Source organism: Mesoplodon densirostris, chromosome 15, assembly GCF_025265405.1.
Source record: "Mesoplodon densirostris isolate mMesDen1 chromosome 15, mMesDen1 primary haplotype, whole genome shotgun sequence".
Lineage (NCBI taxonomy): Eukaryota > Metazoa > Chordata > Mammalia > Artiodactyla > Ziphiidae > Mesoplodon > Mesoplodon densirostris.
The window spans coordinates 83,282,221-83,296,824 of record NC_082675.1 but is presented as its reverse complement, the minus strand read 5'-3'; the positions used below and the strand labels follow the sequence as shown (position 1 = coordinate 83,296,824).

The 14,604-nt window shown below is 38.8% G+C and overlaps 1 protein-coding gene across 4 annotated transcripts in view; it reads right to left on the bottom strand.

Moving 5' to 3' along the window:
• Positions 1-14,604, bottom strand: part of SOCS6 (suppressor of cytokine signaling 6) — a 35,112-nt gene that overhangs the window by 8,127 nt on the left and 12,381 nt on the right. The window contains exons 1-2 of one of the 4 annotated variants that reach the window (XM_060119380.1): positions 13,516-13,530; positions 12,604-12,777 (exon numbers count right to left, since the gene is read on the bottom strand). The exons of the other annotated variants lie outside the window; for them this stretch is intronic. The gene's annotated coding sequence lies outside the window, so the exon portion shown is untranslated. Of the gene's footprint in view, positions 1-12,603; positions 12,778-13,515; positions 13,531-14,604 lie in introns of those variants that run through there. 4 annotated transcript variants of the gene reach the window in all.

Genomic DNA, 14,604 nt, shown 5'->3' with positions numbered 1-14,604 from the left:
AACCAGATTGTAGTACTAAAAAATAGAGACCATGTCTTATTCATTTTTTATATTCCTAACCAGGAACTATCATTAGATACTTAATATACACTGCTTAAACTCTTTGATACCAAATAAATATTCCTTAGCTGTCAAGTAAATGGATAGAAAAATCCACACTGTGCAAAACTGGCTAAATCTCCTCTTATCAAAATAAAGCACTCCATATGGCTGATTCGCCTTGTTGTGCAACAGAAACTAACACAGTATTGTGAAGCAATTATACTCCAATAAAGATCTAATAAAAAAATTAAAAAATAAAGCACTCGGGCTTCCCTGGTGGCGCAGTGGTTGAGAGTCCGCCTGCCGATGCAGGGGACACGGGTTCGTGCCCTGGTCTGGGAAGATCCCACATGCTGCAGAGCGGCTGGGCCCATGAGCCATGGCCGCTGAGCCTGTGCGTCCGGAGCCTGTGCTCTGCAACGGGAGAGGCCACAACAGTGAGAGGCCCGCGTACAGAAAAAAAAAAATAAATAAATAAATAATAAAAAAAATAAAGCACTCTATCTCCTATAAGAATCAAAAGTCATTAGTACAAACAATCAAGGATTGGCAATTCCACATAAAAAAAGCCACACAGAAAAACACTTGTCTATCTGTTAGCAAGCTCTACCATACGGTAACGGGTGTCCACTCCCATACTTCACATGGTATGTGTTCAGACATGTGAAAACTACTGAAGAAATTCCACCAAATAAATACTAGTAAAGAGAAGGCAGTAAATATACTAAATAACATCCCCTCCCCCAATACTTAGTATCATGTAGTTGTATAAGTACATCTAAAAATAAAAAGTATCTTTGATCTCACAAGTTGAGGCTGGGTGAAAAGTAGCATAACAATGGCATTACCTATATAAGTACTATGCTGTCTTGAGGATCCAAAAGAAACATAAGGTTGTCCTCAGTCTCAAAATATTACAGTAGGTGCTACAGACTGTCCTTTCTGCTCGTAAGCTGCTTTTCATGAAGTCCTCTACTGCCCTTTCCCCCTCCCGTTTGTAAGATACTCTACTGGATCCAAGAGGAGTTAAGATGTGTGATTCAAAACTAAGAGATGAAATCTGTGAGCTCCAAGATGGGAGAAAGAAAATGACAGGAACACCAATATGTATAAAATAGACAACTAGTAAGAACCCGCTGTATAAAAAATAAAATAATATTCAAAAAAAGAAAAAAAAAAACGATAGGAAGAGACCGGACAGACACAATCTGATAGAGTATCTTTAAGCAGTCAACTACGGACATGACCAACGATTAAAAGCCCTAAGTCAGACTAGACTGTAAATAAAGACACAGGGGAGGGCACAGTGATTCCTGATGCTGCTTCCTAGCTGCACCCTAACCTGCTGCATGCTAGGGTGTGGGTAAAATTCACGAGTGGGTCTTAGTGGCTCTGCCAATCCCCTGAACTCACAGACCAAATACTCTATGTTCCTTTCTCTACCTGTCACTTTCCTCACACCCTCAAAGAAGTCCTGACCTACAAAAAAGGTCTTCTGTCTTCAGAGAAAACTTTGTAAGTGGGAAGAACGCACCTTAGTGGTAACAGAGCCAGTGGCCCTAAGGCCCCGGGGCTCACCATTTCCTGGGAGGGGCTGCTTGGGCGGTGCAGACACAAACCAAGTAAAGCAAGGAGGACATGATCGTTGGTAACTGTGACAGACACCATGAAGGAAAGGGAGGCTATCAGAGAACACCAGGGTTCCTACTTTAGGCTCCATAAACACGTAAGACACGTATCCAAGGCCTCTCTGACAGCCAAATATTTAGGCTAAGGCTGGAATGATGAGAAGGAGCCAGTCATGCAAAGGAAGGCTGAGTGAACAACTTTCTAGATTGCGGGAAGAGCATGTGCAAAGGTCCTGAGGTGGGAAACTGCAGATGCAAAACTGAGAAGCCCAGTGTGCCTGGAGTCCCAGGCGTGAAGGAAGAGTGGGCACAAGACAGGCGCGGCAAGGCACCTGGGTCTGGTTCGAAGTGCCATGAGAAGAACTAAAAGGTTTCAAATACGAACATGGTCTAGAGTATATATGCACTTCCCAGTTCTAAGACCACACATCACCCTCTCCAACACAGACACAAACCCATCGGGAGTGTAACTTTGTTGACAAAACAAACCAAAAAAGCCCACAAAGAACCCAGGGGTCTCAAACTGCCTCATCTGAAAAACAGATGAACAGTTTCTGAATAAAATGTAAGATGTTAAATCATTTGGAGCCATTTGGAGATCTAGGGGAGGACTATCCAAGTTCTCCTAACAGGCCACATGCCTCTTAAATTTTTCTAACAATGGATGGGTGGGGAGAGTTCAAGTTCAACATAAAGCACTGGAGAGACTCAAACATGAGTCAACTGCATATAAAGGTTTTATTCATAGCTAGTTTCCATTTGCAAGCAATTCTTCATAATGCCCCAATTTTGTGATATAATTTTAGTGAATTACATTCAATTTCAATTCTGGTAGGAAATAGTTGTAGTTGCAAACCCTTCAGGGTCCACCAGTTATGGATATACCAGTCATTAGAAACGTGTGTGTGTGTGTGTGTGTGTGTAGGTGTGTGTGTAGGGGTGTGTGTGTGTGTGTGTGTGTGTGTGTGTGTAGGTGTGTAGACACAGTTAATGCAGCTAGGAACACAAACAGACTCATCCCGAGGTTGCATGGAAAACATCTGCAGCACGTGCCCAAGCTTCAAGGATTCATAACTAGGTAAGTTCTGAAAAGTAGGTTCAGAAGACGAAGAAAGATTCAGAACATCAAGTGGAAAGGAGGCCTGAATAAGAAAGAACACACTGGGCTTCCCTGGTGGCGCAGTGGTTGCGGGTCCGCCTGCCGATGCAGGGGACACGGGTTCGTGCCCCGGTCTGGGAGGATCCCACATGCGGCGGAGCGGCTGGGCCCGTGAGCCGTGGCCGCTGAGCTTGCGCGTCCGGAGCCTGTGCTCCGCAATGGGAGAGGCCACAAGTGAGAGGCCCGCGTACCACAAAAAAAAAAAAAAAAAAAAAGAAAGAACATACTGCAGGATCCAGGCAGCCTATAAGAAGGCAACAGCCTAATCTCCTGCCCACATACACTCTGGTCTTCCTCGAATCCAACTGCCAAACTGCAGGAAGAGTAAAACCCGAAAGAGCTTTCCATCTCACCCAGTGAAAAACAGAAGTCTTTACAGCGGGCTGTAAGGCCTCACGTGATGTCGCGCTCCCATTCCTACACCACTCTTCCCTGGCCCTCTCCACTCGCCTCCTGGTGCTCTGAGGATACTACAAACATGCTGCCATTTAGGGCCTGGGTGCTGGCTGCAAACATTACACAACCAACTCCTCCCCCGCCACTTCTTTCAAGTCTTCACGACTGTCACTTTCTCACCGAGACCTGCCCTGATCACACCATTTAGGCTGCAACACAAACCCTCTTACCATGCTCATTCATTTTCCCTGGCAGACAACACAACTGTCTTGGTAGGTTCTCTGTCACTCTCCCCACTCTTTTTTTTTTTTTTTTTTTTTTTTTTTTTTTTGCGGTACACGGGCCTCTCACTGTTGTGGCCTCTCCCGTTGCGGAGCACAGGCTCCGGACGTGCAGGCTCAGCGGCCATGGCTCACGGGCCTAGCCGCTCCGCGGCATGTGGGATCTTCCCGGACTGGGGCACGAACCCGTGTCCCCTGCATCGGCAGGTGGACACTCAACCACTGTGCCACCAGGGAAGCCCCCACTCTCCCCCCTCTTTAAAGAACATAAGCTTTACAAAAGTAGGGATATTAACTCTGCCTTATTCACTGATGTGTCCCAAGCATCCAGGAACACACAGCACGGGCACAGGAGGTGCCCAGTAACTATGAGTCAGTAAACTGTAGACATGCAAACCTAATCAGGTATGGCGAACAGATCCCCTGCCCACCTTCACCTTCCTCACTCCCCACCTCAGGCAATAATTCACCATCATTCAGGAAAAAGTTACAACACTCCTTAACATGGTCAATAAAGTTCTACACAATCTGGCTATTTTTGATGATTTCTGCTCCATTCATATTCACCGTATTTTCACTCAACACAGAACATTTTAACATACTGCTCCTTTGATTTGAACTGTGTGTTGTTTTCTTTTTTTCCATTCTCCTCCTTGACTAATTCCTTCACACGTCGTCAGCTCATTAGTCAGTTCCTTAGGGAACATGCCTTACTCTTCCTGATTATGTGAAATCCCCCAATTACATGATCTCAGAATACTGCATACCTCCCTGGCCTACGATTTTTATCTGGGATGTATGCTTACATCTGTTTGTATGATTATTTGATTAATACCTATCACCCCATCAGACTATGATTGACACAAAAGCAGAGACTATGTCCATTTTTTTCCCAGCATGTTACCACAGCACCTAGCTTGTATCTGGCCCAGAGAAGGCACTCAATAAATATTTGCTGAATAAACAACAAAGTAAAATGAATGAGAACACTGGTCCACAATGACAGGCGACTTGATGCTGATGTATGTAACTGCCTCAAGAGCAGATTCGGTAACTGCCTCTGACGTGGTAAGTGTTACATTTAAATTACCCTTAGTAGATCTGGGGTTCAAATGGTTCTGCTTCCCACTATCACATCCATTTCATAGAAAACAAGACTGACAACCACAGTAAAAGTACTTGGTAATTATCTACTTGATAATTATTCCTTTTTCAACTACCAACCCATATGCAACTTAATATAACATTCAATAAACAAAATTCAATCCTAAACATTAGAAACTACAAAAAGTTCTAGTAGACCATATGGTCTTTTATCTCTTCCCTTCATTTTCTAGGCAAAGATTACTCTGGAATTTTTAAGAGTATCTGTTTTTCTGTTTGCACTTCTAAAAATATATGCCATCTTTTTATAGGATTACCATCTGTCTCATCATGCCGAAGTAAATGTTCTGAATTAGTTTCACTGCTTTTCTAATTGTAAAATTTTAAGTTTACACATATATTTGAAAATGTGTACAAAGGTTCAAGGGGAAGTTTTAGACATGAATGCTTTATCCATACAGGCATAAGATAATATCTTCAAATAACTTCACAACCTCTTTTTTAAGGAATGATTGGAGGTAGTCATGCTTGCCACTGTGAAATGAAAAAACTTAAAGGACAACATCAAAACAACTACCTAACCTTCAACAAACAAAACAGCATTATTGCCATTTTAAAAGTGAGGAAACTGAGTCTCAGAGGGATTAGAACTTGCCCAAATAAGTTAAATAACTTGCCACTAGGAAAACTAGCAGATCCAGAATTTGAACCTGGCTGCTGACGCCAAAGCTCCCGTTTCCCCTATAACAAGCTGCCCTGCTGGTTGTGCTAGTGCTTAAGGCAGCGGTTCCCAAACTTTCCTGTCTTGGGACCTTTTTGTCCTTTTAAACATTATTGAAGGCCACAAAAAGCTCTGTCTTTGTGGGTTATATCTACTGAAATCGTTTCTTAAAAGTTAGTTGCCCTGGGCTTCCGTGGTAGCACAGTGGTTAAGAATCCACCTGCCAATGCAGAGGACACAGGTTCGAGCCGTGGTCCGGGAAGATCCCACATGTCACGGAGCAACTAAGCCCGTGCGCCACAACTACTGAGCCTGCGAGCCACAACCACTGAAGCCCGCGCACCTAGAGCCCGTGCTCCACAAGAGAAGCCACCTCAGTGAGAAGCCCGCGCACCACAACGAAGAGTAGCCCCCACTGGCAGCAACTAGAGAAAGCCCGTGCGCAGCAACGAAGACCCAACACAGCAAAAAAAAAAAAAAAAAAAAAGTTAGTTACCCTGGGAAATCTGAAACCATATCAAGAATCTTTTTACTCTATTATATTTAATCCCTATTCGAAATTAGATTTAATAAAAATATTTATTAATTCATTTTTAAATGACAATTTACTCATTACATGTTAACATAAATAACTTTTCAAGAACAATAAATACATTTTCCCAAACAATAAAAATTCAGTGAGAGAAGTAGTACTGTTTTACGTTATTGTAAATCTTTTCTCTGTCTGACAAGACAACTGCACTCGTCTGTGTTTGCATTCAATCTGTTACAACATGTTGTTTCAGTTAAAGTGTAAGAAGAAAATCCAACCTCCTACAGATAGAGAACTGGAAAGGGGAGGATACTTTATTTAATAACCTTTTCATATAACTGAGGATAGTCTTCTTGTGATACTAGAACAAAATCAAGTGCTAGTTTCTTAAAAGTTAGTAGTGCTAAGAAATCTACAGCCATATCAAGAATTTTTTTACTCTACTACATTTAAATCCATTGGTCTCAGTGACATTTTGAATGAATCTTTTATGCATGCATGGTTTTTTAACATCATATATTAGTTATTTCATTATACAATATCAAAAAATTACATTTAATATCACCACTGATCTCATCAGAAAAGTCTGTAAGTACTGGGAAGCAGTTAAGCAAACAGTGGTAGATAGAAGTTTTCCACAGTTCTAATTTTTGCTTGAATTTAATGTGGGCAACGATATTGTCCGTGAAGAGGAAGGCTTTACTTTGACCATTTATGAGAAAATATCGACTGAACACTCAAGTTGATTAACCATAGTTTGTCTTGTCAATTGTTCTTTTAGGTAAAAGTGGCGTGTCATGAAAGAGCAGCTACTTCAGTAAGTAACTCAAACAATGGCACAAGGCTTCACTCAAGACACCTTCATTAGTATGTGGTGCACGTGCTTCCTACGCACTCCCATTTCATCATAAGGATTTTGAAAAGGTGTGTACTCAAGGTCAAAATGTAATAAAATTAATAATTTTTATAGCTTCATCAATGACATTCTTAAATGTAACTGGGATTTTCTTCTTACTGCAAGTGCTTGGAGGTGAAGAACATATGACTACTATGAAAGTTTAATACTATTACACAGTTAGTGCCATTGCCTTGTTCGTGGTAAGGCACCATCAATTTTATTCACATTGCTTTTGCACCCTCGGCAAAAATGGCGATACAGTGAAAAAGGCAAATGTTTTAGCATTATTATGAAAGGGGATCCACAAACCATACCTTGAGAACTGATAGCTTAAACTATCTGTGAAGACAGTTTAAAAGAACAAAGAGAAAGACTTTTAATGTAAGCAAAGCATCCACATTAAAAATCAGCAAGATAGCAGGTTCACTGTTGTAACCATCTCTCTGCATTTCAATTTCCAGCCAGTTTCTGAGCGTGACATGGCTGATGCCCTTCCAGGTCAGCTCCTTGGATTCTACTCCACTGCTTCTGAATCTGTCAGGTCACTACCTGCCATTACCTTTATAAAAAAGGAAAAATAAAAAAGAGATACTAAAGCCTTTCCATAAAGGGAGAAGTAGAAATGAGGGAAAGAAACAGACCGTATAAAAAAGGAAAATAAGGTCAATGGCCAACATAACAGGAGATGGAATTTAGGTCCCAATGTTTGTTATGCCAATAAATATGAATGGGATACACCCAACTATAAAAAGAAAAAGACTTTCAGATCTGGTTTTTTTAAATCCAATCATATGTTACATATAAACAACACACTAAAACCAACTGCCTCATAAAGTTTCAAAACATCATAAAATTTCTATCAGCCACCTCCTTCCGATTCTCCTCTTCTTCAGCATTCCTGTGATTTTCTTATTCTATCAGCTGAATTATATCTACTGTATTCTATTTGAGATCAGGAACACTATCACTTGGTCACTTGTTAGACCCCAGTAACTGAAATAGTTCCTGGGCATTGCTGATGCTCATCCAAACTTTTCTGAACTTAGAGTCTTTTTTTTTTTTTTAAGTTCTTTCTACAAAAAAAATCGATTTGTAGACACTAAATAAATGCAGATGGCTAAAAAAATTTTCTGTGGAATTAGGTCTAAGCAAAACCACTCTAAAGGACTATGAAAATGTTACTTCAAAAAATATCTCGGCCTTTGTACGAAGGTTGCTTTGCAAGTGTGATTATAATTTTACTTAAAAGAAGTGACAAACTGGAAATCATAGATGATGCATTATGGAAGGCTGGAGATGATATAATTCAAACTGATAGAGTTTTTAGTCACTGATTATTTAAAGAAAAGACACTGGTCCTACACTTGGAAATGAATGAGAGTGCATATTTACTTCTTTTAATTTAAAATAAAATGTTTAGAAGTACATGAGTGTATGTTTAAGTGCAGTTTTTCCATTAACTGATAAATACCAATCCTAATTATTTTGGGAAAAAATCCTCTAATAGAAAAGAATGAAAAAAGGCATAAGCTAAAAACAACTGGCTGTCATAATCAAGAAAAAAGGGAAAATGTATTTACACAAAATTAGAAATTGAAAGAGCAATAACTATGGATCTATGAGAAATCAAAATATGTAAGAGTACTTTGAAATGCTATGAAAATTAACCTGAAACTCAGATGAAATGGATAATTTTATGGCAAATATATCTTACCAAAATTTGTATCAGAAGAGGGAGGAATCCAAAAGAGGCTAATAGTTGTCAAAGAACCTGAGAAAGCTATCCAAGAACTACCATGGCCCTCTCTTCCCTTGGGGAGAGAAAGTGACAAGTCACTATAGATATATGTCCAATACTCACTAAACTACTCTTCAGGGCATAGTGAGGAAAAAAAAAAAGGCTCCCAAATTTATTCTTGAAGTCAAAAGAACATTGATACCGAAACTGGACAAAGACAACAAATTCTAAAAAGCCAAAACACCAATCTCACTTATGAATACCGAAACAGAAATCTTAAACATCAGCAAACATTCAGAGTAGTGGGGGGAAACAATTCAACTAGATAAGGTACATCCCAGGATGGCTGGCATGGCTGTATATTTGCAAATTATTAGTATAATTTATCATAGATCGAAGAAGCAAAATCATATGAGCATAGCTATAAAGAACAAAAAAGATCTGAAAAAATAACATCAATTTCTGACTTCCCCCCAAAATAGTCTTTGTAAAATAGAAATATATGGACATTTAACACGATACATATAACAAAATTATGAGCCATAATGAATAATGAAGAAATGCTGAAAGCCAGCAACAAGGATGCCAATTATCAATACTTTAATTAGCATTATTTTTAACATATTAGCCAATTAATTAGACAAGAGTAAGAAATAAGTATAAATATTGGAAAGGAGGAGACAAATTGTCATTATTTACAAGTGACATGATTGAATGAATATCTGGAAATACAACAGATGCAGCTGAGAAACTATTGGGGGGAAAGAAGAAAACTCAGTTAAGTAACTGCTTACAAAATATATATGTAAAAATCACTAATAATTCTATATTTTTTAAAAGCTGGTAAGAAAATATAATAAAAGACTAGATTCTACTTATAACAGTTTTTAAAAAGATGAAATTAATTTTTTAAATGTCCAGAACTTCATGAAAAACTCTAAAACTTCTCAGAGGATCGTAAAAGATCTAAATATATAGAAAGACTTACCTTGTTCTTCAATAAAACAATTCAATTCTGTCAAAATATTAATTCAAGATCCCATGAAAACATCAATGATGTCCTTGCAAGAAACCTGACAAAATGATATTGAAGTTAACTCTGACATATAAACAATGAAAAGAGTAAGGAAAATCCTAAAGGACAAATGAAGGAGGATGAGCTGCACTGGATGTGAGAACACACTGTGAGCGCTTAAACCTGGAGGGACAAAGACTAGGAAGTCAAGAAACAGACCAGACACATAGGAAAGGCTCTGTAACTAAGACAGGTTGAACTACCGGAGGAAAGGTGGGTTATTAAAGAAACGATGAGAGTAGGTTGGAAAACCATTTGGGAGTGGTGGGGAAAGCAAGAGTCTGACTTTATTTCTTATGTAAAAATAAATTCCGGAAGGATCAAATATGTAAACAAAATAAATAAATAAATGAAAGTTGAAGGAAACTCTTAAAAAACTTGCACCGCCAGAAAGACTTTCTAGGCACAACATAAAACCTTGACTCCATAAAGAAAAAGATCGACAAAGGTAACAATGCAAAATGTATAAATTTCTGGATAGCCAAGAAATGGCATAAAGCCAAAAAACAAACTGGAGGAAAACTGCCAACACATATGACCAAGGATTAATTTCTGTCACATAGACCACGCTCTTAGAAATCAGTAAGAGAAAGGCACACAATCCTATAAGCAAACGGGCAAAATATACAAAGGAACAGTTCACACAAAAAGAACGATGGGAAAAAAGTCAAGAAAACAAGTGAGAGAGAAATCAGGCGAACAAGAGAGGGAGAAGATGAATTCCAGTGGCCAATCAACACCCTCGAAGATTCTCAACTCATTCACCACAAAGAAATTAGAGGAATTTGGGCGTGATGGGAACTGTTCTACAATGAGATTGTGATGGTGGTTACAGGACGGAATGCATTTGTATAAACTCAACAGACTGTACACGATAAAGGGTGAGTTTCACTGTACGTAAACTGTATATCAACCTTAAAAATTCACTGAAAAGGAAATTCAAAGCAAAACAAGATAGTATCTTTCACCCATGAGTTTGAAAAAACTAAATAACAACGTTGGCAAAGGTATGGGAAACTAGCTCTGATAACTAATCGTTGAAGTGCAAATTGGTACAACTTGTGGAGGATTATTTGAAAATATTTATCAAAATTTTAAAATTCACGTATGCTCTAACCAATAATTATGCTATTAGGAATTTGTCTTTTGGATCTGTATTCATGCCGAAAACAGGAACATATGGAAAACGATGTTTGCTACAGAATTAAAAAAAAAAAAAAAAATTACTTGATCATTTACCTAGTAATGGCCTACTATTGGTAAGTATAGGCCGCATATTGGCCTGATATGTGCCAGGCCTTGGGTTAAGCCTTTGGAATACACTGTGTCTCGTTTAATCCCGATGACCCAGCGAGTTCGGTACTGGGCACAAGTAGAGCACAGTGGGAAGCACTCCTCTGAAACCGGAATGCACGAGTTCACGTATATACCAGGTCCACCTTTTATCGGTGTGTTATCTTAGAAATAACAGTATCAATCATGCAAGTTAGTTGTGAGATTTAAATGTGTTCATAAATGTGATGTCCTTAAAAAATGCTGACCACACAGTAAGCTATACGGGTGCTTGCAGCTAAAGGCAGTCGTAACAATAGTAACATTCCCATTGCATAAATGGGGACGCTGAGGCAGAGATCATGGCACTTGCCTAAGATCACAGAACTGATTCTACAGAACGAGTCCACTTAATCACTACACAAGACTTTTGCTGCATAATTCATTTTGGTAAAAATGTGGAATTAATCTAAATATCAGGGAGCAACAATAAAAATACACATCAAAAATCAGTGGACTAGTTTATTATAATCCATCAATACGATGGAATATTATATAAAGAAAGGGGTCTAAGATATATTGTTGGAAAAAGGCAAGTTACAAAATAAAATGCAAATATGATGCCATTTGTGTATTTATTTGTACGCCTAAATATGTATAGTAAATGTCTCAAAGAATATCCAAGTTATCAGGGATTACACTTCTAGTGAATAGGAAATGGGATCAGGAAGCCCTACATGCAAGACATACATTTTCTACAGTAGATCTTCCTGTAGCAATGGAGCAGGTTTCACTTTACTACAGAACAATGACCACCCTCTCCCCTTACAAAAGAAAACCTGCGGCCTGTGTAAAGGAATGTGTGTCTGTGTGTTTCAGCCACCTGTGTCATGAGAAGCAGGACTCTGATGCCCTCAGGGTCAAAGGTAAGGCCTCAACAGCTTTCCTTAATCATCCGTCTCTCTAAACCTGCTTAAACTGTTCCCAGTTTTCCCCAGCTTCTAATCTCCTGATCCATCTTCCCCTTTGCACCTTGCCTTGTCTCATTCCATATACTGCACTCTCTTCTTTCAGTCTTTTGCTTCCTATTCACAACCCAGACTCTCCCAGCAGCTCTGATCCCTATGAAGACCAGGAATGAACACCTGATCCAGCCAAATCCCTGACATCAAACAACCTCGGTACCACTGAGTTCACTCCATACAAGTGGTTCTCATCATTCACTACAATTTCTGTATGTTTCCTTAACTATGCCCACCTCTTTGCCTCCCTCTCCTACAGTATTTATCACTCCAGCTCACATACTTGTCCTGACACTGATAAAACACTGCACTTCCTTGAACAGTATAAGGAGATAGCTGCAAACCACAGTAAAAACACAGGGATGAAAGATAAAGCCCTTACCCTCCAGGCCCTTAGATTCTAGTAGAGAATTTAAGTAAGCAAGCATTTGCAGTAGGGTTGTAAAAGGAACACATTTAGGATGCAACCATCATTCAGAGAGACCTAACTCACACCAGGAGGAAGAGGGGAGGTGTCCTGTCACTACGGCTACTAACACCACCACAAGCACCACCCACCAGGAGGTTACTATGCACTAAAATGCACACTAATCTCCTTGAATCCTCACAAGAACTCTGTTTGGAAGGTCCTATCTTTATCTCCATTTTCTGGAAGAGTAAATGAAACCTTAGAATGTTTAACAATTGGCCCAAAGTCACAAAGGAAGTTGCCAAGCAATAGACACAAGAGCTGACCGTTGGCAGTTTCCTGTCACGTGTCACTTTATCTGACTGTGTTAACACAACATGGAGCCTGGGAGGACAGAGCCTTGTGGTTCTGAGCAGAGACTCTGCAGCCATCCTGACGGAGTTCAAATCACAGCCACCACTGCCCAATGATCTTGGGCATCCATGCCTCCGTTTCCCCATCTGAAAATAGGAATTAAAAAGTATATATCAAGAGGGATCCACTTCTGCCATGATGGAAAGGGAAGCTAATAAATCCTCTCTGTAAAAAGCAACTATAAAGCTGGGCCAAACTGTCAAAAGCAACCATTTCAGCAATTTGGAGATAAATTAACAGCATACAACTGAGAAGCTTATTCATAAAAACCAGTGAACATTGGGACTTCATTAAAATTACAGACTTTTGTGTTGCAAAATGAATCATTAAGAGGAAAGAAAAGCCACAGACTGGGAGGAAATATTTGCATACCATGTATCTGATAAAGGACTTGCACCCAGAACAAATATATAAAGAACTCTTTAAGACTGAATGAAAGACAAATAACCTGCTTTTAAATGGGCAAAAGACTTAAATAAGACCTTTTACCAAAGACATACAAATGGCCAGTAAGCACATGAAAAGGTGTCCTCACACTACTGGTCGTGAGGACAATGTAAATGAAAACCACAGTGAGATACCACCACCCACCACCAGAAGGACAAGACCCAGCCTTAGCAAGAATGTAGAGAAACTGGAACCCTCCTACATCACTGGTGGCAACGTAAAATGAGCTGGCTTTTAAACATTTTTCTTTTTTCCTTATTACAGGAAAGAATGATTAAAATGCTTGACTAGATATACAGAAAACAAAGACTTATGAAAAGGCAGGTAATTTCAGACCCCTAGGAGTCACTCCGTATCAGTTTATACAGATCACCTACTTTCTTTTTTCTAGAGCTGTATTGTGTATTGACGTTTTATTCTTTTTGTGGTGTCTTGAAGAACTTAAGTTTCTCACTGTATTTTAGTCGAATCTGTAAGTCTTCCCTCATTGTAGGCCGCTTCTATTGTCTTAAGAAATTCTTCCAACAATGAAAGCATGTATCTCCTGTTATTTCCTATAAAAAAGTATTAAAAGTTCTGCCTTTCACACGTAAGCCCTTGGTTAATACTTGGTCAGCACTGACGTATGTGTGAGGTCGGGATTAATTTGCATTTTTCCACAGGGATAACCAATTGGCTCAACACAGTCACAGAAAAATATTGACCCTCATAAGAATCAAAGAAATGCGAATTAAAATAGTAGTGATTTTTCACAAGTCAAATCAGCCAAGATTTTCCTAAATGCTGATATTCCCTACTTAAAAATGTCTTAATATAGTTGTAAAAAATCACTTAGCTATATGCAACTCTTAAAAATATTCATACTCTGACCCAATAATGCTATTTTTATAAATCTTGAATATGAAAACAAAACATAACAATGTCCCCTGCATTATTATGTGGTGAAAAATAAATTTAAATTTAAAAAACCAGAAACATTCTAATTTCCAACATTATGAGAACCGTAAACAAAATTCTTAAACATCTACACAATGGAACTTTAGGGAACCACTAAAATTGATATTTATACAGTTAAAAATAACATGGGGGAAAAGTTCATATTGTTCATTTGTTAAGGGCAAAAACACAGGAAACAAAATCTTATGTAAAGTGTGGCCTCGATTATGTAGAAAGAATAGGGAGGAAAATCAGACCAGAAAGAAATACAGCATAACTGTCAACTGGATCATGGAAGACTTTGTAAATATTATTTTCAATACCTTATTTTCAAAATATTCTATAATAAACATGGAGTGTTTTTATAAGAATAAAGTCTGTAAATTTGTTTGTTCTTAAGGTACTTTTTAAAAGGGAATGGCTGAGTAGATCCATCAGGTAGGTCAGAGCAGAACGCAAGGTCTTTTCTTGGCTTTCGTACATGGCATGACCACCAAACAGAAAAGTAAATCAATAGATAAGAATATTGC